Source organism: Solanum dulcamara, chromosome 10, assembly GCF_947179165.1.
Source record: "Solanum dulcamara chromosome 10, daSolDulc1.2, whole genome shotgun sequence".
NCBI lineage: Eukaryota > Viridiplantae > Streptophyta > Magnoliopsida > Solanales > Solanaceae > Solanum > Solanum dulcamara.
In genome coordinates this window covers 50,735,880-50,763,285 of record NC_077246.1, presented here as the reverse complement: position 1 = coordinate 50,763,285, position 27,406 = coordinate 50,735,880, and positions in this window count along the sequence as shown.

The window sequence follows — 27,406 nt, the reverse complement described above, 5'->3', positions numbered from 1 at the left end:
AGTCGTGGTTCCCTTTACTCTCTCTTTCTACAACTTTGACAGCAGTTGATCAGTTTGCACCAGCGATCTCTCTATTTTCTGACTCAAAATCCGGCGAATTCGAAGCTATGAAGCTAAGTATTGCCCTAATTTTGAAGAAAATTATGGGTAAGAAGATTGGAGAGAATATTGATGCAGCAAATTTGGAGAGAAACAGGAAAGAGAAAATAGCGGGTGAGAGTTTTAGAAGAATAAAGAGCCTACTTAATTTAATTCAAACAATTTGTTATATATGGTTAAAATAATTATGTTGCTCTATGTGGTAAATATTTTTTGAATATTGTACATTTAGGTGATTTACCCTTTTAGTAATATGGGTTGCAATAGATCAGTCAAGTTTGTTAACCCAAATGGCTTCTCATCCTAAAGGCCCAATTTGGTGCCATATCCGAATGACATGGCATGCCAAGTCAAACGAAGAAAGCAATAGGATCATGTCATGTGTCAAAATGAAAAGCACACTTTGCTAAAGCCCAACATGTCATGTCAATTAAATCTGATTGGCCAAAGGAGAGTATATTCTTATCACAACTCCTCTATTTCATTACTATAAATAGGGGTCCTCATAATTCAGAAAACATACCAAAATTCCAATAAGAAGCCAGAGAAAGCTCATGAATTAAATGCCGCAAATTTCTCTACAAGCTACAAATTCAAGAATTCAAGCACTCAAGCATTCAAGTTCAAGAATAACTCAAGATCAAGACCACCAGATTCAAGAACAAGCTCAAAAGCCCTTTAATTCAAGTACAAGTCAAGATCAAGATCAAGTTCGAGAACAAGTTCATATCAAGTTCATCCAGTCCACAAATCAAGATCAAGACCACAAGACTCAGCAAGATCAAGCCCAAAAGCCCTAGAATTCGAGTACAAGTCAAGATCAAATCCATCAAGTTCAACAAACTTTAAGATCAAGCTTACAAGCCCTTGCATTTATATTTGAAAGATGAATCAGAGGATTCATAGAGATTCTAACACTCATATTTAAAATTAAATACTATGATTGTTGAGATATTTTCCAGTATTGATTATTATTTTCTCGACGTGAATTTTATTGTCTACAATGATATCTTTGAATAAATTTTTAATTATTATTTTTAGAAAATATTTTATCAATTAAACGTTGAAAAACATCTTTTTACTAAGGAAATCATTTTATTAATTGTTAACATAATTCTATAAGTAATAAGTTGACAAATTTTAAATACAGATAAGAGTTAAAATCATGAAATATGTTTCAAGAATTTGATAGCTTAGTATAACTCATTTTAATATGTTTGTTGTAATGCATGAAAATTTAAGAAAAAATAAATAAAAATTGTAATTCACTTTATTCAACATTTTTGTCTATTAATTCATATTTTTGATAGAGTATTACTCTCACTTATCAAAGATTTAAAGAAAGAAAGTGTAAGAATTAAATAAATGAATAATGTGAGTGTTACTAAAGAATGTAAGAAGATAAAATAATATTTTCTTGATTCTTTTATTTAAAAAGAGTTAAGAAAAATAAAATTTGTAATTTTTTTGTTTTAAAAATGTCTTGTTTATCATAAATAATTAATATTTTCTATAATAAAATTAACACAATTTATTTTTGATAAGAATTTGAGGCCCTTCAAAATTGGAGGCCTAAGACATATGCCTTATTTTACATGGAAAAGAACACTTATAACCCCCCCCCCCCCAAAAAAAAAAAAGTATTTACCCTTAAATGCATCATTACTTTCATACTCCCTTTATATTTTAAAATGACATAAATTTATTTTAAAATTCACGCGTCGATGTCATGCTGATGTCAGCGCCCACTCTATATGATACCGAGAGAGTATCAATATACCGATTGATTATCACAGAGGATTAAACTCATTCATATATGATACCGATATGGTATCAATTTACCGATGGAGTAACACAAAAATATATTTTCTACTAATTTAGAGTTTAATAAATAAGATTGTGACTTTAATAAAAAAAAATTGTTTCATTTTTATTTCTTAAAAAATAGCTCAATCATATATGAAATCAATAGGGTATCAATATACCGACAGAGTATCATAGAAAATTAAGTTCAATCCTATATGATACCAATATGGTATCAATATACCGATGGAGTATCACAGATGATTAATTCATAGTAGAGATGTTGACGTCATGCACAAAATAAGAAAGGAGAAAGTGAGATAAGAGGGTAAATAGTTTGGATCATGGATTAAATAGTTTGGATTGAGTCCAATTTGAGTAAATAGTTTCATAATTAAGTCTATTTTGTATAGTTTTCCTATTTTATAAAGCATTGAGCCGCCCCTGATTGCAGGGTGTGGTGCATTGAGTTGGTTTTTGATATTGGTGTCATCCATATTTGCAAGTTATAAATTTCGCTAAAAACTAAGTGAAAAGTCTAATTAAGGAAAAGGGTTCTAAAACATGAAAAGTCTAAATAGGTCGTTATAATCTATGGCAATGGTTCCACAACTATGGCTATAGGAAGGTTGTGACAATGGTTCTTGACCCATTGCAAGAAACCCATTCATGTAGAACTATTGCAATGCCTTGACATCCAACGGACCCCTAAACCGTTGCAATATGTTTGTCACAAAAGTTATCCTATCTATGGCAAGTTGGCAATGGTTTATGAACCGCTGTTATAGATCTTATTTCTAGTAATGATATATAGGGTCATCTCAACAAGTTTAGAGGTCTAAAATCAAACTTTATAGGAAAAATCTTAATTTTTTTTAGTTGACATGTATAAATTGAGTAACTATAACATCCTCACTGTAATCCTATAAATGAGGTCTGGAGAGATAGGATATACACAGACTTTATGAAGTAATAATGTAAATTTTCAATGAAAAATATATAATATAAAGTCAAAATAATAAAATCTAATTAAAAAATTTAAAATTTTATATAACGGCATTGAAATAGTGTTGCGCTGAATATGATAAATTGATACAATGATATTAAAATTGTGTTGATTAGTTTTAGTGCTTGAAATTTGAAGAAGATACCAAAATATAAATTTCATCTTTTTATAAACACACAATAATGAACTTTATATAATTTAGAAAGTTTAACCATTTAAGAGACTTTAGAATATTCAATAATGAGAGAATAAAAATAGTGAAAGGAGAATTAAAAAAAGTAAATGTAAGAATAATAGTGTTGGTACATAATAATCGTCAAAATATAAATTAGGCCACAAAACAGATAACCACATAAGAAAGAATGCAACAATTAATTAAATATTATTTTATTTTTCAATTATTACAACGATCCCTATATTAAATGAGGTAAAAGATTATTATATCTCTACGTATATATACATTTTTGGGAGAAAATGGAGGCCCCAAATCGCATTAGTAGCCTTATGGTCGAGACGACCTTGATGATATACTATAATGCTACTGATGATTACCAATCCCCCTATTTGATTTTAAGTGACATTTCTTCCTTTTTAGTGTGTATCAAAAAGAATGTTATCTTATCATAATTAGAAATAATTTAACTTTAAAATTCCTTAGTTATCCTAAATGAACTGAATCCCAGTCACACAAATAGCTAAAAACTATTTAAGACTACAAATTTCAAAAGTCTATTTTTATAAACATCGTGTCATATCAAAGAATGTCACATAAAATGGGATGAAAGAAGTGGTATTTTTAAAAATTTTGAAAAATTAGTTATTAATATTGAGAGTAAAATAAAATATAATTTTTTTGTACATCCCTTGATATATATGCCAAAGTGGGCAGGTAAAGCTAAAAAACAAATATTTATATTATAATGACCAAAAAAAAGTTAACGGAGGAAGTAATTTAATTTAGCTTGAGAAATGCGCTTTGTGAATATATTAGTTGCTCTAGCTTTTCTTTAAGTATTAACATCTTGGATTTAGCAAACTCCACTTCTTAAATTATTGGTGATTTGGGGTATTGGAGTCGACTCCATTCTTTAGCGATAAGCAAGATGTACGTTTGTGTTGAACCGATAAACAGAGCGTAAACACAATTGCTGAAATCCAGTAAAAAGATTATCAGCACTGCCCACGAAAGAAAGGAGAAAAAAATTTCGATTTGTTCATTATTTTAAAAATAGATTTTCACTTTTAAATTATAAAAAAAAAATTAGTTTTTTCTCATTTTATCCTTAACATAATTATTTATTCTTGATATTGTATTTCAAAATGTAATATTAAATATCAAATTAAAATGAGTATTATAATAAAATACATATTTCAATCATTATTTCATAACAAACATACAAAGTCTAAAGTGAACGGAGGGCGTATAAAATATATATGCCTGCAATATCTAGAAATTAGAAGAAACGAGTCAAATTACTTTTGACTGTCATTTGTCAACTGAAAACTTTAACCTGTACAATGCCATTTAGCAATTAATCAAAATAGAGTTACTAGCTTTAAGTTGCTGACCGATCATAGATCTCACAGTACGAAAGAAAATATTTATAAAAGGAAAGTGTCATAAATATATTTAAAGTATTATTTTTTTGTTTTATATTTATGTTGTGGAAGTCGAATATATAGAGAGATCACAACTATTATATTTAAAGACAACTAATAAATATTCTCTCTATTTCATATTAACTAAATACTCCCTATATTTCATATTAACTAAATACTCCCTATATTTCATATTAACTAAATTTTTAAGGTAATACACACATATTAAGAAAATTATTCAAAGAAAAAATTTAAACTATTTTTTTCTCTATTACCCTTTTTGTTTAATCAGTCTCATAAAAAAGATTAAATGTGAAATCATAAATACTAATAGTCTTTTATTGGAGTATAACTTTGTAAATAGTGTATTTTAACTTCTAGAAAATTATTAAACTTCATTAATACAAAGGGTAAACATAGAAAGAGATTCAAACATTTCTTTTGAACTTTGAACAATTCAACTATTTTGAACAATGAGAAAAGTTCTAGAAATTCAGTTAATATGGAATAGAGGGAGTAGTAAATAAGACAACAATAAAAAGAACTCCAAAAATTTACGAGATTCGATAAAAGTTTATTTTATTTTGATTAATCCTCGGACACAGCCAACCAATATTTATATCACTTCAAAATAATATAAATGAAACACTACAAGACATAAAGAAGATCAAATACCTTAAAAGATGAGAAGACAAGTGAGAAGTGTTTTTTTAAATGAATCAAGAGTTACCTATTTTCAGAAGTCATCGGTGACCTCCTAAAGTTGACATCAAATTTCACTTAGACACCTTAACTGACCTTTGTTCAATTTAGACATCTATTGTCAGGTTCCGCTATATTATTTTGACATTTTTTAAACAATCAACCAAATATGTAAAGTGTGTGTAATACACTTACCGATAATGTATCAAAATGGCGAATTAAATAAAGATATGTGGCATATATACCCAAAATAATTCTTAAAATAATAAATTTTGAATAGAAAAAAAAACCAATAATTCAATGATATGTGACATTTCTAATCCAAATAATTAAAAAAAGAATTAACCACTCTTTTTAAAATTTTATGAGAAATACAACCCTATCCCAGATTGTCTTCTCCACCACCTCCACCCGTCTTCAACTTTCTTCAAGTTCAGCCATGCCTCATATGCTTTCTTCTTTTCAAACTTCAAAAGTGCATTTTGTTTCTTATTGTGGTTATCTACAGAAAAAAAAACAAGAATATCTTTGATCTCAAGGCTGTTTTGGATCCTCTTGAATCACGAATTCCCCCTGCTGTTGCTATTTTTATACTTTCAATTTAACTATTTGAAAAAAAATATTTTACAAAAACACAACCTCTTTTGCAAACCTACTTCATCCCCTGCTACTGCACCTGAGCACCCGGATTCATCTTACTTAACACTTCCAACAAAATTGAATTCTTAGAATCTAAAAAAATAGTTCGAGAAAAAATTATTTTATCGTAATTTTTTTATTGATTTTTCTTAAGTTATTTATAGGAGGAAGAAGGATAACAAAATAAGAAAAGGTGTTTAAGATTGAAACTCTAGGCGTTGGAATTTGCTTCTTTGTCTGTGGCATTATCAAATTTATTTTATTATGGAAAGAGTTTAAGCTTCAAAAATGATAGCTAAAAGATGAAAGAAGAAAAAATGTCCCAATCCGATCTAGGACTTAGTCGTAACACGACAATTTGAATTTCGTAGGACTCCTACCAAACCTCTTAGCATAACATTTGTGAGCATACATAAGGTATATGAAATAAATAAACAAGAATCAATTATACGGAAGCATAGTCTCATATAGAACATAAGTCGTAAAACGAGAAACGACAACATAGACTCCATAATATCTAACATGCCTCTACTACTGGATGGGGGTGTGAGACAATCTCTTAGCTCACCCAATAGACAACATACAAATGATGAAGTATAACTATCAAAGTGAAATAAATGTCATGTCTTCAGACTGTGAGGACTCACCAACAAGAAGCTAATAGTAAATCATAGTCATAAGCGGGAGGAGGATGAACGTGATTGTCAGTCCCTACATTATGATACAATATAGATAAAAAGTATGCATTAGTACATGAAATGCATTAAGTATGTGAGAAAATTCATGAACAATAATCATAGAACATAGTCAATATGAATCGTGGGATGCAAGACCAATATATTTAAAACATGAGTAAAGTCATGAAAATATTAAAACATTTATCTCATTGGTCAATGCATCAAAAAAATCTCATAATCATCATAAGAACTTATAATTCAACTGAAACAGTGTGGGATAGAACCTTTAACCGACATATAAGACCATGCTAGCCAATACATGAAATTCGATGACTCCTGCATCGAGACAGGGGAGGCTACCTTGCAGGGCATACTCCATTAATAACTCTTTTAATTGGGCTATGTGGATCCACTAGCTTCACCATATTGGCATATGTACACCTACGCAGGCAACGTAGTTTGGGACTAAAGGTTGCTACTAGGATTCCCTTCGGTAAGTAAATGAGTTACCGAACCGAACCCCACCTAAAACTTCTCTCAGTTCTGAGTCAATATCCCAACAAAACTCATAAAATATGATCATAAACATCATTAGGAAAGATAATAACTAATATCAATCATTCTTTATAAAACATCATAAGAATAGTTTATCTAGCATCATCATAGAAAATCATAGGATTAGTTCATCTATCATATAACTTCATGCAATGTGGGTGTAGGCCTCCCTTAATTATATATCTTTGATCATAAACATCTTTATGGACTTAACATTCCCTATCTTTAACTTTGTTGAAACATCATAGAATCATCATTCATAAACTTCTTTGCATAAAGCATCTTTAACTCATTAATAAAGCTTTTATAAAATATAACTTGAAAATCATGATCATATCCCATAAATCATACTTGAAACTAGAATATAGCATGGGTCATAAAACTTCAACTTGAAAACATGAAACAAGATGTGAATTGCGCATAATTAGATCGATTAGTAACATTGAAGAATATCATAATTGAGAAGACCCAATAAAACTCATGAAATTAGGGCTTTTAAATTGAAGAAATCATAAGAGAATTGAGGAGAAATTATTGGGATTCCAGAGGTGAAAGGTACCCATGGAAGAATTACCACAAACCTTGACCTTGATGAGTCCTAAATTATAGAGAATTAAAACTTAACCTTGAAGAAATCCCTTAAATTGTTTGAGGAGGAAGAAGACCTTGAGAGAAAACTTGGGAGAGAGCGTTTTGGATTTTGGAAGTTATGTTGGTAATGAGAGGGTTAGAAGACCTTAGGTTAGTTAATAGGTAGGGAATTGAGTGAAAAAACCTTCCATATACATTATTGAAAGTATTGGGAATGACAAGAATAACCCTCATTAAAACTAAATCCGCAACCCAAAATAGACCCTCACCAAGGACCGTAATCATCATCATGGTTCATGGTGGTGATTGTGGTTTGTGACTTGAACGTTTGGGGAAGATGTATTGAAAAGGGGTGTCCACCAAGGCATACCTTACGTTCGGTTAAGGGCACCACGGTCTGTGGTGGTCAACATGGCCCCAACCTTGGAAAGATTTTCGAGGTATTAGGAAGGGGTCACCACCGAGGGCATCACAGCTCCTAGTGCTTACCATATCCCGTGGTCCCTTATCGTGGTCCGCTCCCTATAAGGCTTGGTTTCTGAAACCTCACCAGGGTGGCACACCACTACCTATGATGGTGACCACGGCTCTTGATGGCCTTCGTGGTCATCAGCTGGTGCCAAAAGCTGAGTTTTTCTAAAATTTTATCCTTTGATCCTTATTCTATGACCTTCCAACATCCAGGATCTAAAAATATCTCCTATTAGGAATATTTTTCCTCGAATGGAACTCAAGGCAGCAGGACTGGCGTAGAAAAGGAATATAACAGCCCAACATGAATGCAAAACATCTCGAAAATGCATAAAACATGAAAATTGTCAATCCTAAGCTAAAACATGACTTTAAAACTTATTTCATGAACATGAATGCAAATGAAATCATGAGAACAATTGAAACACATGAAGGACTTATGTGAAATAATGGGCCTTCTTACTGCAAGGACTTGATCTGCATCTTGGAAGCAACCCAAACAAACCTTCTTGTTGAAAGCAAGATATAGATTGGCTTGATAACATTCAAGCTTTTGTTGAGTTTCTAGCCTCTTTTTATCAAGTGCTTCTAACTCAACAAGACGTAGTCAAACATTTTCTTCTTCAGTGAGCCCTTTTTGGATAGCAAGTATTAAGGAAGGTATTTGATGCTTGAGTGGTAAAAATACTTCAACTCCAAAAGTAAGTGAGTATAGGGTGGCTTGAGTTAGTGTGAGGTATGTCATCCTATATGCCCACAAAGCTTTTTCCATTTTTAATGCCAGACTCGTTTGGACTTGGACACAACTTTATTCAGCAGGTTGCATAGAGTCTTATTGAATGATTCATCCATACCATTGGTGGCAGAATTATACATAAAATATTTATATTGCTTGAAACCAAAGAGATCATAAATTTTGTTCATCAACTTGTTATCAAATGGTCGATCGTTGTCCATTATTATATAGCAGGAAATGCCATATCGGTAGATAATATTCACCCAAATGAAATTTATAATATTTTCCTTCTTCATTTCTTTAAGAGCGAAAACTTCGACCTATTTTGAGAAGTAATCTATTGCAACCAATATATACACGTGTCTACTAGAAGACTTTGGTAGTGGTCTAATAACATCCAATCCCCAAGAGTCAAATGGCCAAGATGCGATAGTTGGAGGTAATACTTTAGGTGACTGATGCATGAAATCTGCATGAAATCAGCAAGCCTTTCAACTTCGAGCATAGTCTAAGCAATCTTTCACCATGGTTGTCTAGTAATACTCTATTATTTTTATGTGGAAGTAGAGCTTCGGTCCAGATTGATATGATCCACATACTCATGATATGAATTATATCGATATAGATTGTAATGTGGAATGCCAAAAATCACATTACAATTATGTTATGAAATGAGATACTCTATGAATTATGAAGTTTATGAACAAGTATGATACATGCTAAGTATGATTACTATGTTATGTATTCCGTGGGATTTGACTTACCACCGAGTAGACTTTGAGGTAGGGGCCCTACCAAAAGCCTTAGTAGATGCCTCAAGTCCCTAAACTATATGCCACCGTAGGTTGCCTTTATGGCTTAGCTAGTGGATCCACATATAGCGTATGTACATAACCTGCCTAGCGGGGTAGAGTCTACCTTGGCAAGTAAATTCCTCTTTCTTCTATTGTATAGGAAGACATCGGAATTCCATGTTATAGCTCTCATGGTCTTATTGTCTATTATGGTTCCTATTCCACATAAGTATGTTCTCTTATGATCTGTTATGATTTCAAACATGCTTTTAAAATGCTTTGATCATTATGGTTTTCTCATGACATTACTTAACTTTTTTATCATGTACGTTATTTGATTATTGCATCCTATGATTTACATTGCATGTCATGCCCTCATACTTAATACATTCAAAAGTACTAACGCATATTTGTTGCTAGATTGGCTTATTTACATCATTTAGAATCCTTAGAACTTGCTCCTAGGTGATTTGAACTTAGGATGCCACTTGTTATAATTTTGGCTTATGCTTAGGCCTTGTTTGTGAATGATATTGAAATGTTGGGATCAAGGTCGTGCTTTGGGTACACCGCAGACTCAGGTTAGTGATATAGTGTCCTTGATAGTATTTTACCCAACTTGAGTGATACATGATTTTGACATGCTATTTGTCTTATTTACCTCATTGGTGTTAACAATCTTTTTAAAAGAAGAAATAAAAAATGAGATTAAGACTTTTGGTTGATTAATAAATATGAGGAATTTGAGAAAATTCAGTGACCTTATTTAAGGCATTTCATTATTAGCTAGAGGTATTATTCCGGGCGACCCTTTTATTGACTTTAGGCTACACATTATTTCATTTGATAAGCTCGAAGTGTGAATTTTGGGCGGCCCATTGATACATATTTCATATTATTATTTCAATGTTGATGAACTCGAGGTATTATTCTAGGTGACCCTTTTATTGTTGAGCTCGAGGGTTATTTTAGGCGCTTCGTGATACTTTTGGGAAATATTGAGACATATCAACTAGTTTACATCTGTGTATACTTTGGGTATTTTGTGAGTTTTGATTACATGCTTTAGGAGGATTTACTTGACTATTGTACGGTCTTCCCGTAACCTTTTCTCGAAACTATAGTTTATTCTTCTCCCCTATTATTATTAGTATCATCATGCTGGTTATTATATATTTATTCTTCCTAAGCTCATCGGCCTATGATGCCTACTGAGTACCCCATGCTTTGGTACTCATATTGTACTTCTGCATCTTTTTGATGCATCTCCCAATTTAAGCAACCCCCAGTGCACACCTGATCATCCGTAGTGGTGCCAGATTCTAATTGTGGTGAGCTTCTGGCATTCATAGACTTACTACTCTCCCTCTTTTGTAATGACTTACATTTGTACTTCAGGATAGTCAGTTTTGTACTGTATATGTATTTTTATCTTTTGCACTTAGTATCTCCTATATAAGTGACACCAGATCTGGGGGTGGTCTAGTGTCAGTTCGTCATTTTTGGTCACTTTCAGGCCTTTTGTATATTTTGTACTATTTTTACATATCTATACCTTGGAACGACCTTTTTTTTTGTTATATGCTTCTTGATTTTGCATTTTTATGTCATTTATTTATTTATTTAAATTAAGTTTTAACTTTTATTTGAATTGGGTTTGGCTTGCCTACTCGAGGGTTATAGTAGGTGCCATAATGACACATATTTTGGGTCGCTTTGACAGGGTGGTATCATAGCTTAGGTTCATCGATCTCATTATTACAAGATCAAGTGTCTAGTAGATTAGAGCAAACCGATACGATGATGTCTGTATCTAATCTTCAGAAGGCTATAGGATATTGCTAGGAATTAATTAAGTATTCTTGTTTCTTATCATGTGCTAATGATAATGAACACCTCTAAGTCCTATTTGTTTCACTTTTTCTCATATGGAGAGGAATAGAACTACCCGGGGTAGATGAGGACCCCCTGCACCTACAGATAGAGCCCCAACACAGGGTAGGGATTGAGGTCAACATAGAGGATAGGGAAGATATCAGGCCACAACACTAGTACTAGAGCTAGATATAGAGGTTGAGTAGTTTGAGTGTAAGTCAGAGGATGAGGATCCTTCCCAAGCTCCATCCGGATCGGTGGCCATACTAGTGTTACAGGATACTCTAGCCTAGATCCTCAGTTTCATTGGGGATATGTCTCGAGTAGGGACACTACCTAACACTTCAGTCGGACCCTAGGCCTAAGAGGAGGCTCAGACTTCAAGGCACATACAGGCACTATATGATCTGATCCCAGTTCTGCAGCCTACTACTATAGCTTCACATTTGGTGGTTTAGCCTATCCCTATAGTTGTTTAGCACATGGCAATTAGACAAGTCATAACTATTAAGGAGCAGAAAATATTGGGAAGGTTTATCAGATTGTCCCCTCCCATGTTCTCGAGAGCTACAGGTGAGGATGGCCATGATTTTTTAGTTAGTTGACAGGAAAGGTTGCATAAACTTGGGTTGGTTGAGTCCCACGAGGTTGATTACACCACTTTCAAGATGGATGGACCAGTAAAGCAGTGGTGGAGATTCTATCTTAGTTGTAGACACACTGGCTTGCTGTCTATGTCATGAACTCTATTCAGCGAGGCCTTCTTGGAGAAGCTGTACCCCATAGATTGAGAGAGAGGCTGAGGGATATGTTTACAACATTAGTGTAGGGATTTATGATGGTCACAAAGGATGAGTTCACAGCATTAGTGCAGGGATCAATAACGTTCACAGAGTATGAGTCGCAGTTCCATGAGTTATCCAGGCATGTTACCATGATTATGCTGATAGAGGAGGAGTGGGTGCGCCGGTTTGTCAGAGAGTTATCTGTTCCCTTTAGGTTAGCTATAGAGCAGATGGTTGCATTGGGCTGTTCATTCTTGTAAATAGTAGATAATGGTCGTACTATTGAGGCTTTATGTCATGAGGCCTATGAAGGCAGTGATAAGAGGTCTCACCTCTAGGGAAGTTATAGTAGCTGTTATTCACATGGTAGGGGTTCTTTTGGTAGAGGCCATCTATAATAGTACCTACCTAGTAGACCGGTTTAGGTAGCCCTACATCTTACTAATGGTGGATCAACAGGTGTCGACAATCAGAGAGGCCAGACTTTATGTTAGTCTACTCGGGGTCAGACTTCTGGGTATTCAGGCTGTAGTGGCTATTTAGGTTAAGTTGGGACATCATAGAGAGGTTCATTCAAGGGGATTGCTATGAGTGGTGGTGTGATAGGTCACTTTTCCAAGTAGTCTTCTACTATTAGCCATTGTAGATGCTAGAGTCAATAGGGTCCATAGGGTTAGAAAGTTCAGGCCCACAAGGCCCTAGTTCAGCCACCTAGAGAGGGCGTACAGGGTAGCAAAGGTGATTCTAACGGTACTAGGCTGGTCTCCAGGCTAGCAGGAGAAATAGTAGAGGTGGATGTAGTCATATATATGTTTTTTAAGTATTCCAGAGGTAGAGACATCAGATACCATCATCACAAGTACAATCACTATCTCTTATCAGCCTGTCTAAGCTTTATTCGATCCAGGGTCTACTTTTTTGTATGTGTCTGCTCCTTATGCTACTCGATGAGATGTTTTATGTGAGCCATTTCTTATGCCTATGTGTATGGCTACCCCGTAAGTAATTCTTTAGTAGTGGATCGAGTGTATCAATCCTGTGTGGTGACTATATTAGGGTATGATACTAAAGCAGACCTGATTATGTTATATATGGTAGACTTTGAGTTGATTCTGGGCATGGATTAGTTGTCTACTCATCATGCGGTTTTAGATTTCTTCTCCAAGACTGTTACCTTGTGTATGAGCGCTATTTCCCCGGTTGTGTGGGTAGGTACAGTTAGTCATATACCATGTGGTGTGATATCCTTCCTCGGGTCTTAGCGGTTAGCGGGAAAGGGGTGTCTAAAATATGTTGCTTATGTCCGTGACACTAGTGTGACACTCCTTCCATTGATTCTATTCTGGTGGTCTGAGAGTTCCTTGATGTATTTCCCACTGATCTACCTAGTCTTTCTCTTGAGTATGATATTGATTTTGGCATTGATGTTGAGCTGGGTGCCCAACCAGTTTCTATTCCACCGTATCGAATATTCTAGTTGATTGTGAGAGGTTAAGGTGCAGCTCCAAGACCTCTTGAGTAAGGGTTTTATCAGGCCCAATGTGTCTTCCTAGGGTGGTCCTATTCTGTTCATGAAAAAAAAGATGATACCTTGCGTATGTGTATTGATTAATGGCAGCTGAATAAGGTAACCATTAAGAATAAGTACCCGATACCGTCGATTGATGACTTATTTGACCATCTCTAGGGTGCAGCAGTTTTCTCTAAGATAGAATTGAGGTCAAGGTATCACCAGTTGAGGATTAGAGAGTTAGATATCCCTAAGACTAACTTTATGACTCGATACAGGTACTATGAGTTGTTAGTCATGTCTTTTGAGTTGACTAATGCCCCTGCGACATTCATGGATTTGATGAACCTTGTGTTGAGGCCCCACTTGGACTCTTTCATCATTGTATTCATTGACGACATTCTAGTCTACTCTGGAAGGACAGAGCAACATGAGTAGCACCTAATGATCATACTTCAGACCTTATGGGATTAGCAGTTGTATGCTAAATTCACTAATTGTGAATTCTAGCTTTAGTTTGTGGCATTCCTAGGACACTTGGTCTCTACGGATGGGATTATGGTAGATCCGACGAAGATAGTGGCCTATTTGTGATTTGGCTAGGCCCACTTCTCCTGCTTAGGTTCGCAGTTTCATTGGGTTGGTAGGATATTATAGACGGTTTGTCGAGGTGTTCTCTTCTATTGCAACTTCTTTGACCAGATTGACTTAGAAGAATATCACTTTCTAGTGGTCTGACGAGTGTGAGGCGAGCTTTTTGAAGCTCAAGGGCTTATTTATTTCAGCTTTGATTCCTACTCTTTCTATCAAGCACCAAGGATTTATAATGTATTGTGATGCTTCGGGTTTTGTCTTGGGTTGCGTTTTGATATAGTAGGGTAGAGTTATTGCATAAGCTTCCAAGCAACTAAAGATGCATGAGCGGAACCACCCTACACATGATTTAGAGTTGGCGATGGTAGTGTTCGCATTGAAGATTTAGAGGCATTGCTTGTATGGAGACCATTGTGAGATCTACACTAACCATGATAATCTTTATTACATATTTATCCAGAAAGACCTTAATTTGAGACAGTACAGGTGGTTGGAGTTGTTGAAGGACTATGATGTCGTTATTCTCTATCATCCGGGCAAGGCAAATGTAGTATGGATGCTTTGAATCAAAAGACAGTGAGTATGGGGAGTTTGGCATTCTTATCAGTTGAGGAGTAGCCTTTAGCGTCGAACATTCAGTCCTTAGCTAACCAGATGGTTCGCCTTGATATTTCTAAGTCGGGCAGGGTACTTGCTTATGTAGAAGATAAGTCTTCCTCGATGGAGTAGATTCGGGCATAGTATTTAAGGACCCAAAAATAAGGGTGATTCATGATAAGGTACTTAGTGGAGAGGCTAGGAAGAGGACCTTAGATCCGGAGGGCATTTAGGATTCAGGGTCGTATATATGTTCCTAGAGTTGGAGATTTAGTCATGCTCATCCTTGAAGAGGCCCATTGTTTTAGAAATTCCATTCATCTAGGTGCAGTGAAGATGTATTATGACCTACGACAGTCTTACTGGTGGTGTGAGATAAGGCAGGACATTGCAGCTATTATGGTTTGGTTTATGAACTATCAGCAGATTATGTTCGAGCATTAGAGGCTAGGTGGTTTGACCTAGCAACTACCCATTCTAGAGTAGAAGTGGAAACAGATAGCTATGGACTTTATAGTGGGTTTACCATGCACCTCCTTGGATTTTGATTTTAATTAGATCATCGTAGATCGATTGACCAAGTTTGCTCACTTCTTACTAGTCCAGACTACCTATACTTCACGGAGATTGGCTCAGATTTACATCCGAGAGGTAGTCCGATTGCATGGGGTGCCAGTATCTATAATTTTAGACTGCGGTGCTCAGTTCACTTCGCATTTCAAGGGGTTTATACATATAGAGTTGGGTACCCGGGTTGAGCTCAACATAACTTTCCACCCCTAGACTAACGGTCAGTCAGAGAGGACCATTCAGGTCTTGGAGGATATGCTACGGGCATGTGTTGTTGATTTTGAGGGTCGATGGGATCAATCCTTTGCTTTAGAAAAGTAGAAATATAATAATAACTACCATTAGAGCATTGAGATAGCACCTTTTAAGGCATTGTATGGTAGGAGATATCGTTCCCTAGTAGGTTGGGTTGATGTTTTTGAGGTTAGGCCTTGGAGCACCGATTTAGTGCATAATTTAATGGATAGAGTTCGTATAATCTAGGAGAGACTCCGTACGGCCCAAAGTAGGTATAAGAGTTATGTTGATTGGAGGGTTCGACCCTTGGAACTTATGGTTGGAGACCGAATATTCCTACAAGTGTCGTCTATGAAGGGTGTGATGAGATTTGGGAGGAGGGGTAAGCTTAGCCCCAGGTTCATCATCTTTTTTGAGATCTTGAGAAGGATAAGGGAGGTAGCTCATGATTGGCCTTGACCCCAACACTATCATATGTTCACCCTGTATTCCATGTTTCTATATTGCGACAATAATTCCTAGATGAGTCTCACGTGCTTTAGTGGGATTCAGTTTAGTTTGATGAGTCCTTAGCCTTTGGGGAGGAGCATATATCTATTTTGGATAGGCAAGTTAAGAAGTTGAGGTCTAAGGAGATGTCATCGGTGAAAGTCCAGTAGAGGCATCATCCAGTCGATGAGGCTACTTGGGAGACCGAGCAGGACATGCAGACTCAATATCCTCATTTTTTGATCTACTAGGTACCTTTCTTCCTTGACTTTTGAGGATGAAAGTCCTTTTAGTAATGGATGTTGTAATGACCTCCAAGTTCATTTTTGTGCTTTTGAATATTTTTACCATTTTACCCCTTCCTGTAGCGTCCTTGTAGTATTTATACGATGTGGGGATGGGTGGCACACTCCTCAAAAGTGTTCAATTGAGTTTTTAGGAGGTTTGGCCGTTTTTGAAGCTTAATACTTAAAAGAGCTGACTTAAGTCAACTTTCGGAGATTCTGATGTCGGATCATGATCCTGTAAGTTCCATCTACTCCGAAAGGATCATTGTAGTCTAGAAGAAAGGTTGGTTTGGGTTTTGCAGTGTTTATTTTGAATTTGTTCGATTAGGCATTTTAACTTTGAATTTTTGGCAAAGTTTTACTTTAGTCAACATTTTTAGTAAACACACTCAGATAAAAATTCCATTAGCGCGGTTAGCTCTAGAACATCAAGTTTGGTTTAGAATGACATTTGGTTTGGTTTTCGAGGTGTTCGAAATGGTTTTAGGCCAATTTCTCTATTTTGGAACCTTTATAACTTGAAAAGATTGTTTCAATCATAACTTATGGTAAACGACCTCAGAATGGAATTCTGATGGTTCCATCAGCTTTTGGATGACCAAATTAGGCTAGTAGAATGGTTGGTACAAGTATCAAGGCAACTAATATGAGTTTGGGGCCATTTGGCGCTTTTGACTTTTAAAGTTAGCTTATGGCTGACTTTGGTCAATATTATTGGAAATTATGCCCGGATGGAAATTTTGACATCGCGGTTAGTTCTGTAATATCGAGTTTGGTGTAAAACAACCCTTTGTTTGCTTCCCAACGCTTCCTATATAATTGCAAGACCTATTGTAGAAAATGGCTCTTGGGTGTGGGACCTAGTTTTTGGTTAATGAACTCGTATGGGAATTTTGAATATGTCATTATGTCTGGAACGTCGAATTTGGTAGGGTAGCATATCTCGTTTGCGTGCATAGGATTCCTAACGAATCTGGAACACCCAATCGGAGAATTGGGCATGCCAAGATCTTTTTACATTAGCAGGAAGCTGGTGCCATCGCTAAAGCAACCCCTGGTCTGTAAAGAAGTTAGGAGGTCGCTAAAGAGACCAGGCACCTAGTGCTGGGAGTCTCTAAATCGACACACTATCGCTTAAGCGACCTGCCTAAGCTAAAGTGATGCCCGCCTCTTTGAGATGGTCTCTTAAGCGAACATTGGAGGTTCGCTTAAGCGACATCAGAGGCTTATTTTTGGTCCCTTTTTCAGATTTGAGCCCTAACTTTCAAAACTCACTTTTCTCTTTATACTTTCGATTTGGACGATTCAAAAGGCTAAGTTGCGTTGATGTTTAAGGGGAATCCATTGGTGCGTTCATAATTAGGAGCAGAGGCTTCCTTCTAGGTAAATTTCCATTTTTCCTTGCAATTTATGTGGTTCTTGTACTAGGTTGAAGACCTTGGTGTTTGTTGATGTTTTTTTTAATTAAATGGACCTTACCCAAGGATCTCACCCCTCGTGGCGGTCAGGGGTTGAGTTGAGCATCCCTAAGCTTTAACATAATATAGCAAAACAAAAGTACATAGAGGGGAACATAAACCTTACCTCCAAAACGATGGTGGTTCATAAGCCGAGTAGCCTCCTAAGGCCATTCGGCTTATCCCCATTTATAGATAAAGAGAAAACTTAGACTATGTCCTAAGAGAGGACTCCTCTCTATACAATAATTATAAGAAAGTGTAAATAAGGGAGACTCTCCCCTTACATAAATATAAGGAGAAGTTTATGCAAATATAGAAAAAGTAAAGCTAAAATTACATATAGTAAAAAATGGACACCTACAAGATAACCACTACAACTTTAAGGAGGCACCATAACAAAGTCCAAAGCACAATGAGTCTTGTTTGATCCTTTTCAGATTTTTTCTTCTAACGATTGACATCCCTAGTTTGTCCAACTCGAAGTAACTTTGGTAGTACTTAGACAATCTTTCCATCCCTATATTTGTCCAACTTGAAGTAACCTTTGAATAATGTTTGCATTGGAAGAAATCCAGGAGTTAGAACAAGTGTTGCAACTCTGCAGTGTACCTGCACAAAAAAAAAGCAAAGGAGAGGAACCTACACTAGTCCTTACCTCACATAGAATCTAGAAAATGCATAAACAAGGGAGACTCTCCCCTTACAAGTAAGAGAAAAACGTCTAAAATAAGATCTATTCAAAGAAGCTATGACTAACTATATAAGAAATAGCCAAATTGAATAGGAACAAGCAGTAAAAAGAGAAATGTATCCATCTATATCTAAATTTAGACATGTCCCTCAAGGAGGTTGTTTGATCCTTTTCCTTTTCTTTCTCCTAAAGCTTTCCATTATAGCTTTGTCCATTTTGAAGTACCCCTTGGTCTCTATTGGAAGTTGGTGATAGTTGTAGTAGTTTTGTGTATGATCAATAATGTGGCTTTGCTTTGAAAGTGTGTCTACAGGGAAATTAGCTTCCCTAAAGACATGTCTTCAGTGCAAGACTTCCAGAAGCTTAACCAGTTCCTGCAACTCAGTGATCTAGCTATGAATGCTCCATGGAGGCTTGATCTCATGTTGAGCCACTTGATCATCAACTCAGAGTCAACTTCAAGGAGTACCCTACTGTAACCATGTTGTAAGCACCAAATAATACCATAGCTGATGGTTGCACTTCAGCTTGGTTATTAGAACCAAAGCCTAAAAGAGTGGTAAATGCATAAATCAGCACACCCCTATGGTCCCTAAGAATTCCCCCTGCCCCTATCTTTCCTGGGTTATCAAGTGCACTACCATTTGTGTTGAGCTTGACCAAGGAAAGAGGGGGTTTGGTCCAGCATACTTTGCTTACTCTCATCTCATGTTTGCTATTTTCAATCATGGTAACCAGTTCTTTCCAATTAACAGGACAATCAATATATGGATACACATTAGAGATAAATATATATAAATCTTTCATAGTAGAGAAGATTACTCTGGTAGTACTGGACTTCTGCCCCCCCCCCATATTTGCTAGAACATCTATTCTTCCACATATTCCAACATATAAAGATGGGAGTAGCTTGAAGGATAAGTTGATGAGCAGATTTGTTGGGCTCAAGGGTCCACCATTTCATCAAAATGTTCCTTAGGGGACTGTCAACATACAGGATGCCCAACCAACTGGAGAAGTGCTTCCAGATGTACTTAACAAATCTCCATGATGCAAAGATGTGATCTATATTATCTAGGCCAGGTCTGAAATAGCAAGAGCATGTTGCTGGTTCTATCCCAAAAGTAGAGATTTTGTCATTTGTAGGAAGTTTGTGTCTGATAGTTCTCCATAGCAAAAAGGATACCTTAAAGGGTATGTTGTCATGATAAATAAGAGAATCAGTCATGGTTTTGTTCTTTCTTTTCCTTACCTGCTCCCAGGTTGCTTTGCAAGTAAAATTTCCACGAGTAGTCAGTTTCCAGAAGGCCTAATCAGAAATACTTTGTTGGTAGTTAATCTTAGTGTTCAAGATTCTGTGCACCAAGTGTTGAGGTGCATGATGTCTCACCTTCTCTTCATTCAATAATCCATTCACTAGAAACTTAGATACTATGATGTTATTCAGCCTAGGTATATATGTATAGTGGTTAGCTAAGGGTCAAACCCATAACCAATCATCCTACCAAAAGTTGCAGTCTCCATAGTTGATAAACCACTGTATTTGAGGTTATATATCTGTTCTATTCTTTATTATGTGATTCCAAATGAGAGAATGTCCAGTGTCCCATATTTTAATGACTGGATGGGCCCTTTGGCAATATTTGGCTTTGAGAAATTGACCCCATAAGGTTCTCCTAGTCCTGAAAGTCCACCATTGTTTATATTGTAGAGCAAGACATACATCCTCCAATTTTTTGACTCCAATACCACCCTCTTCATAAGGATAGCTAAGTGTTTCCCAAGATGCCCAGTGATATTTCCTTTTCTCGTTATCTTAGCCCCAGAAGAAGTCAGCACTGAGGCATTTGATCTCTTTGAGAGTAGTTTTTGCAAGAGTAATTACAGATAATAAGTGAATTAGAAGAGACTGCAGGACTTATTTGACTAGAGTGGCCCTTTCTCCATAGCTCAGCAACCTTGTCTGCCAAAGTTTGATCTTAGCAATGAATTTAGCAACCATACTATTGAAATAAATAATTTTTTGCCTACCAATGTACAGTGGGCAGCTTAAGTATGTAATGGGACCAGTTGTAGAGTTGAACCTAGTGATGGACCTGACCCTATCAATAATATCAGTAGAAGTGTTAACAAGGATATGGAATTGACTCTTATACTTATTAATGAGTTGTCCAGAAGTATCTTCATAAACCTGTAAAGTATTCATAATAAGCTTCAGAGAGAATTTGGAAGTAGAGCTGAAGATTATTATGTCATCTGCAAAACTCAGATGATTAATCTGAGGGGCCTTTCTCTCCATTTTGAAGCCAGTGTACAAGTAATGTTGATAGAGACTATTAAGCATTCTTGAAAGTACTTCAACACCCAAAATAAATAAAGCTGGGGAAGGAGGATCTCCCTGCTTGACGCCTCTTGTTGAATGAAAGAAACCATACCTAATACCATTTATGATTACTGAGTACCAGTTGTTAGACATAGTTCTCCATACCATATCAATGAATATCTCCCCAAAACCCATCTTTTTCATGACTAGACAAATGAAGGACCAAGATAACCTATCATAAGCCTTAGTCATATCAAGTTTAATGACCACATTATCACCAAGGTTGGGTTTTTTAATGTTGTGGATAATTTCTTGAGCAAGCATTATATTTTTAGAAATGCTCCTTCCTTTCACAAAGCCAGACTAATTTTCTGAGATAAGATGGGGAAGAATGATGGTAAGCCTGAGACACAAGAGTTTGGAAATGACTTTGTTGGTAAAGTTATTAAGAGATATGGGTTTGAAGTCTATTAGCTTATTAGGATGGCCCACCTTTGGGAGTAAGATCAAACATGCATGAGTAATGTATTTTGGAATACTGTGGCCATTAAAGAAGTACTAAATAAGGTTAAGCAGATCATCACTGATAATGTCCCAGCAAGCATGGAAAAATTTCTCACTCATTCCATCAGGACCAGTAGCAGATGTACCACTCATAGAGAATATAACCATTGTTAATTCCTTTTTTGTTGGTAAGGTACACAACTGCTGGTTCTGTTTATCAGTAATGGCACTAGGAATATATTTGATAACCTCCTCATTGATCAGCTTGTCTTCACTAGTGAAGATCCTTTCATAATAAGTGCATGCAGCCTTTGCTATATCTTCATCCCCTTGAATAATGTAATCTTCCTCATCAATAATTTTATGTATGAACAGCCTTCTTCTTCTTCCTCTTATAATGGCATGAAAGTACTTGGAATTAGCATCTCCATCCTTAAGCCATTGTGATTGAGTCTTCTATTTAAGGATGGATTGCTCCACCTTCAGGTGCCTAATATATTGACCATTGATGAGACTGAGATTGGTTCTGTTTTCCTCAGAGTTATCATTAATGAGAGACTCCTCAGCATTTCTAACTTTCTCTTTAAAATCTTTGACAGCTGCAAATATGTCTCCATATTGTTTCCTAGACCAAGTGCTAAGGTTATTGGAGACTCTTTTCAGTTTCTGATGAAAAACTCTCATACGGTTCCCCTCAATAGGCCTTTTCTAGCAATTCTTCACAGTGTTTAAGAAGGTATCATTGTCCACCCAGCATTGTAAAAATTTGAAATACTTGATAATATTGTCATGTCTGTCAGTACATTCCAGGATAAAAGGACAGTGATCAGAGCCAGTTGAAGCTAGATGAGTAATAGTGATCAAAGGGATCATTTCCAGCCACTTATCATTCATCATAGCCCTATAATCTCTTTCATATCCTTGCCTCATTGTCTCTATTATTACACCATGTGAATTTCTACCCATGAAAGCCTAAATCAATGAGACCACAAGCCTCAATAACACTTATGAACTCAAAACTTGTATTCATATTATAAGGTTGTCCACCCAATGTTTCCTCAAGTTTAGTAATCACATTGAAGTCTCCTATTATGCACCATGGTTTATCAATGTCTGACAGCTAAAGCATCTTCTCCCATTGACCCCTTCTCATATAGTATTTTTACTTAACATACACAAAGGTGGTAATATAGGTAGTAGGGTAGGTAATATACTTGATCTCACAAGTAAGTTGCTACTCATCTTGGTCAAGTATACTACAGGTAACATCCTAGTTCTAGAAAAGCTATATTTTACTGTTAGGATTATAAGTAGCATGGTCCATTGTAAGCTGAATTTTGTAGAAATTAATTTTAAGATTGGTTGGAAAAAGGTTCAAGGATTGCCAGCATAGATAGCCTATGATAGTCCTTAAGTTTCTAGATTCTTTCCAAAGTACCTTGAGCAATACTCCTTGCATTCCAACAAAGTGTACTAATCATCAATGCTTTTATGACTCAGATCTTGTGTTGATGCTTCTTTTAATAGATGTATTTTCAGAATGGTTGGTAGTACTTTGTTTGTTCTTCCTCTTCTTTTCTTGCTGACCTCTAGGGGATAGTCCATTTTTTCTAGTAACTTGTTGAGTTTTATTCTGTTCCTCATCTTCCATGGTTGAACCAAAGGCTTTCAATAGCTGAGCCCTAGTTTCCTCCTCTTCTTTTTAAGCCTAATCATATTGGTCAGGATATTCCTCATCCTCAGAATGGGTGACTCTGTATTCATCACTTACAACAACAACAACAACCTAGTAGAATCCCACAACTTAGGGTGTATTCATCACTAAGATCTTCTAAAATAGCTCTCTTATTGGGTACACATCTCTTAGTAAATACATACTAAATTTGCAAGGGTGCCACATGGATGCCTTCTTGTTCTTCCACAAGAACATAATTCAGACTCAATTGTCCTGATTGTATTTCCTTGATAAGTTTCTTCTTCATAGCATCCTTTTTCTTCTTACTAAGAGCTAATATAGACTTGTTATTTAAGATTTGAGGACTCTCATTTTGCCTTTTTTGATTACTAGCAGGAGGATCCTTCTAACCTGTATAGCAGTCCTCTTTTTGTGTTAAAAGCTCATGATGCCTCTTTTTTATGCTTGATGTTGTAGTAGTCACCTCAGTGGTAGTAGGGGCTCTAAGGTATTTCCTATGTTCAACCAAAGAACATTCCCTCCCCCTGGTAACCCCTTCTTGTAAGTTAGTAATTTTCTCCTACAATCCCCCATCCTCACCTCCATAGACTACATCAGTCACAACAGTCACAAAATTAAAACTATTGGGGGAGCCATGGGGGTGTGGGAGCATTGAATCAATACCTGCAATTCTTTGATTGAGAGAATTATATTCCTAATCATAATTTACAGTTGTTGAGCCCTCCTTGCTGATTGTAACAGCCTTTTGTTGTACTTCTTTTAAGAGAATATCATTTTCTTTGTTCTATTTTTTGCCAGTAGCCTGTGTCACCTGGATAGAGGGGCTATGGGGGAAGGGATTCCTATTTACATATGAATAGGGGTTGATCCTGGGATATTGGGAGCATTGAGTCAATACCTAAGTTCCTTGCTATTGTTTTCACATGAGTATTACTGTTTAGAGCAGTACCTGTGCAATCAATATTGGGGGATTGGGCCTTTGGTAGCACTGAGTCAATACCTTTTCCTTGAGCTTTGGTGTTCTCCTACACTATTGGTGAACTCTTTTGTATAGAGTTCCTTTTGTGATTGGTTCTCTTATCCTTGTTGTTTTTGCTGAGGTTGATCATTATTTTTGTTAGTCTGTGGTAAAGTAGGCCTAGTCACATTGTTTTGTTGGGAATTGTTGTGTCCCTTGGATTGTTTCTTCTTCTGAATTTTCCATAACTCCTCAATTGTATTGTCAATAGTGATCTGTGGCAGTGCATGGTCATCAGTTGCAATAACATTATTCTTCTTCAACACATCAGTAGTCTGAGGCTTCTCTTGGTCTTTTCCTTACATGCCTTCCTTAATTTTGTTCTTTTTAGCATCTTTTAGTTCTTTTCTTCTCTTTTGTTCCTCATCCCTCTTCTTGACATTACAAACATGCATCATATGCCCTTGATGCTTATAATATATACAGTACTCTGGTACATTCTCATATTGGATTGTTTGTCATCTCCCTATGGTGGTATCTTCTTTGTCATTTCCCATCCACACATGAGGTGTCCTTTCCTTAGTGAGATTCACATGTACCCTTACCTTTGATATACTTCCTCTAGTTTTTTGAATAGAGGTTGCATCTATGTGTAGTACTTTTCTAATAGGATCTAGAAGAGCAATTATAAATTCTTTATTGTAGCAGTGCCAAGGTAACTCTAGAAGGGCTACCCAAATTAGTATAATTGGTATTTCTTCTTTAGGCCTGAAAGTAGGTGTCCATGTCTGTATCCTCATGAGCTGGCCTTCAATGGTCATTCTTTGTTTAGTCCACACTATGGTATAGTCCATATCATTATCTAAGTCAATGTAAATATGTCTAGCATTGAAGTGTGCAATCTTGACCCCCCCAAAGGTGAGTCTACAGTATGAATCTCCTTCTTATCAACTCTAGTTTGGGCATGGTATTACTAAATTTGCCTATTAGAGTAAACTTGTATCTTGCAGCCAATTTAGTTATGAAGTCCTCTTTATTGAAGATCACTATAGGAAAGCCCTATTTGGTAGTAAAAGTAGGTGTGGATAATTCAATAGGGACTTCATTCCTAGCTTGATTGGGTCTATGTTTGGTCGCAAAGGTTTGGATGATAGTGTAAGGTGCTGGTTGAGGGACATGATGCTTCTTGTTAGGGAACTAGTTCTTCTGGGAATTTTGGTTGTTGTTATCACTTGGTTGGGGTTAGTTAGGGACTAGTTTATTCCTTTGGTTGTTGGGTTCAGGTTTGTCAAAGTTGCTAGAAATATTAGGAAAGTTGTTTTGGTATAGAGTTTGATTAGGAAACTTCGGCTGCTGGGATTGTTCCACACCATTAGTACCTTTGGTGACTGATTCCAGGATGTTATCAACCTTTATAGGATCAGCTTGTATACCCTGTATTGTATCAACTACACATGTCCCTTCTCTTTGCATATAGGAATGGTTTGCATTTTCCTCAGATGTGTGTTGGCCTTGTTTTCCATTTATTTATTAGTGCAAATGTTCTTGAGTATATGTGTGTTCTTGACTGCTATATTTTCCAGAGTTCCAATTGATATTTGAATTCAGTGGTGAAGTTTTAAAGTGGCATTTTAGGCTTGGGAGGTACTCTGTCACCTGAGGATCACTTTGGCTCTTGTATCATTCAATTTGGATAGCCAAAGCTCCAGCGCTGCCATCGTATTCCACTCCGAGGATGATACCTTCGGGTGAGTTGGCTGAAATTGTGCCTTCAGATGCATCATGATCTGTAGGGTAACCCCTAGTGGTTTCTTTGTCTCGTTTACTGCTAGATATTTAAGAATCTTCAATTGTAAATCCAATTTCACTTGAAATTGCTACTGCATTCTTAGTATCATTTTGTAGATTTAAAGTATTGTTAACTAGATTAGAGGATGACACTTGTTGAGATATGTTCATATTATGCTCTGGTGGCCTGAGGAGCTATGCGTTAATAGAGAGAATCGTGAGGCTGTGCTCTTCGTCGGCAGCAGCAGCGACGGTCGTCTGAGGCTGCACTATGAGTAGTTGTTAGGTTGTATGTATTGTGCTTCGTTTTGGAGCACAAGCTATGCTTAGCATTTAAGGCCTATTCTCAGAGTAAATTCCATAAGTTATGGAGCGGGATCCATAATTCTTAATTTTTACTTCAAAAATTGACCCAATTCTAAATTCGATAATTTTAATGTCATATTGATGTGGTTATTCCATTGTTGATAGAGAGGAATTGTTCATAGGCTGCCCAAAAGGAAAAAGCTCAGGTTTAGCGGTACATAAGCGGTTTCGGCCTTGAGGTAGGTTGGGGCTTCCTCTTGTTAGACTTTTCTTGGTTGGAATTGATATAGTTTGGATGGTAATGTGTGATTAGGTTGGTGATTTAGGTGTTGATATACTATTGAAAATTTTGGAGCCTATGATCATCGTTAGTAGCTAGTTTGGGTTTTAGCCTTTGGAGCCTTAGTCTAGTTGTTAGCATGGCTTGTTTATATCGTTTAGAATCCTTAGAACTTGCTCCTAGGTGATTTAAACTTAGGATGCCACTTGTTATGATTTTGGCTAATGCTTATGCCTTGTTTGCTCATGATATTGAAATGTTAGGACCAAGGTCGTACTTTCGGTATACTGGAGACTCAGGTTAGTGATATAGTATCCTTGGCGGGATTTTACCTAGCTTGAGTAATACAAGATTTTGTCATACTACTTGTCTTATTTACCTCTCCAGTGTTAAGAATATTTTTAAAAGAAGGAATAAAAGAATGAGATTAAGACTTTCGGTTGATGAATAATATATGAGGAATTTAAGTTAATTCGGTGATACCATATTTAAGTCATTTCACGGTTGGTGAGCTCGAGGTATGATTCTGGACGGTCTTTTTATTGACTTTGGGCTACACTTTATTTTATTTGCTAAACTCGAGGTGTGAATTTTGGGCAGCCCGTTGATACATATTTTGGGTTATTATTTTAATGTTGATGAGCTCGAGGATTATTCTAGGGGCAATTTTATTGATGAGCTCGAGGGTTATTTCAGGCATTTTATGATACTTTTGGGAAATATTGAGTCCTATCTACTTGTTTACATCTGTGTATACTTCGTTGTGATTACATGCTTTGGGAGG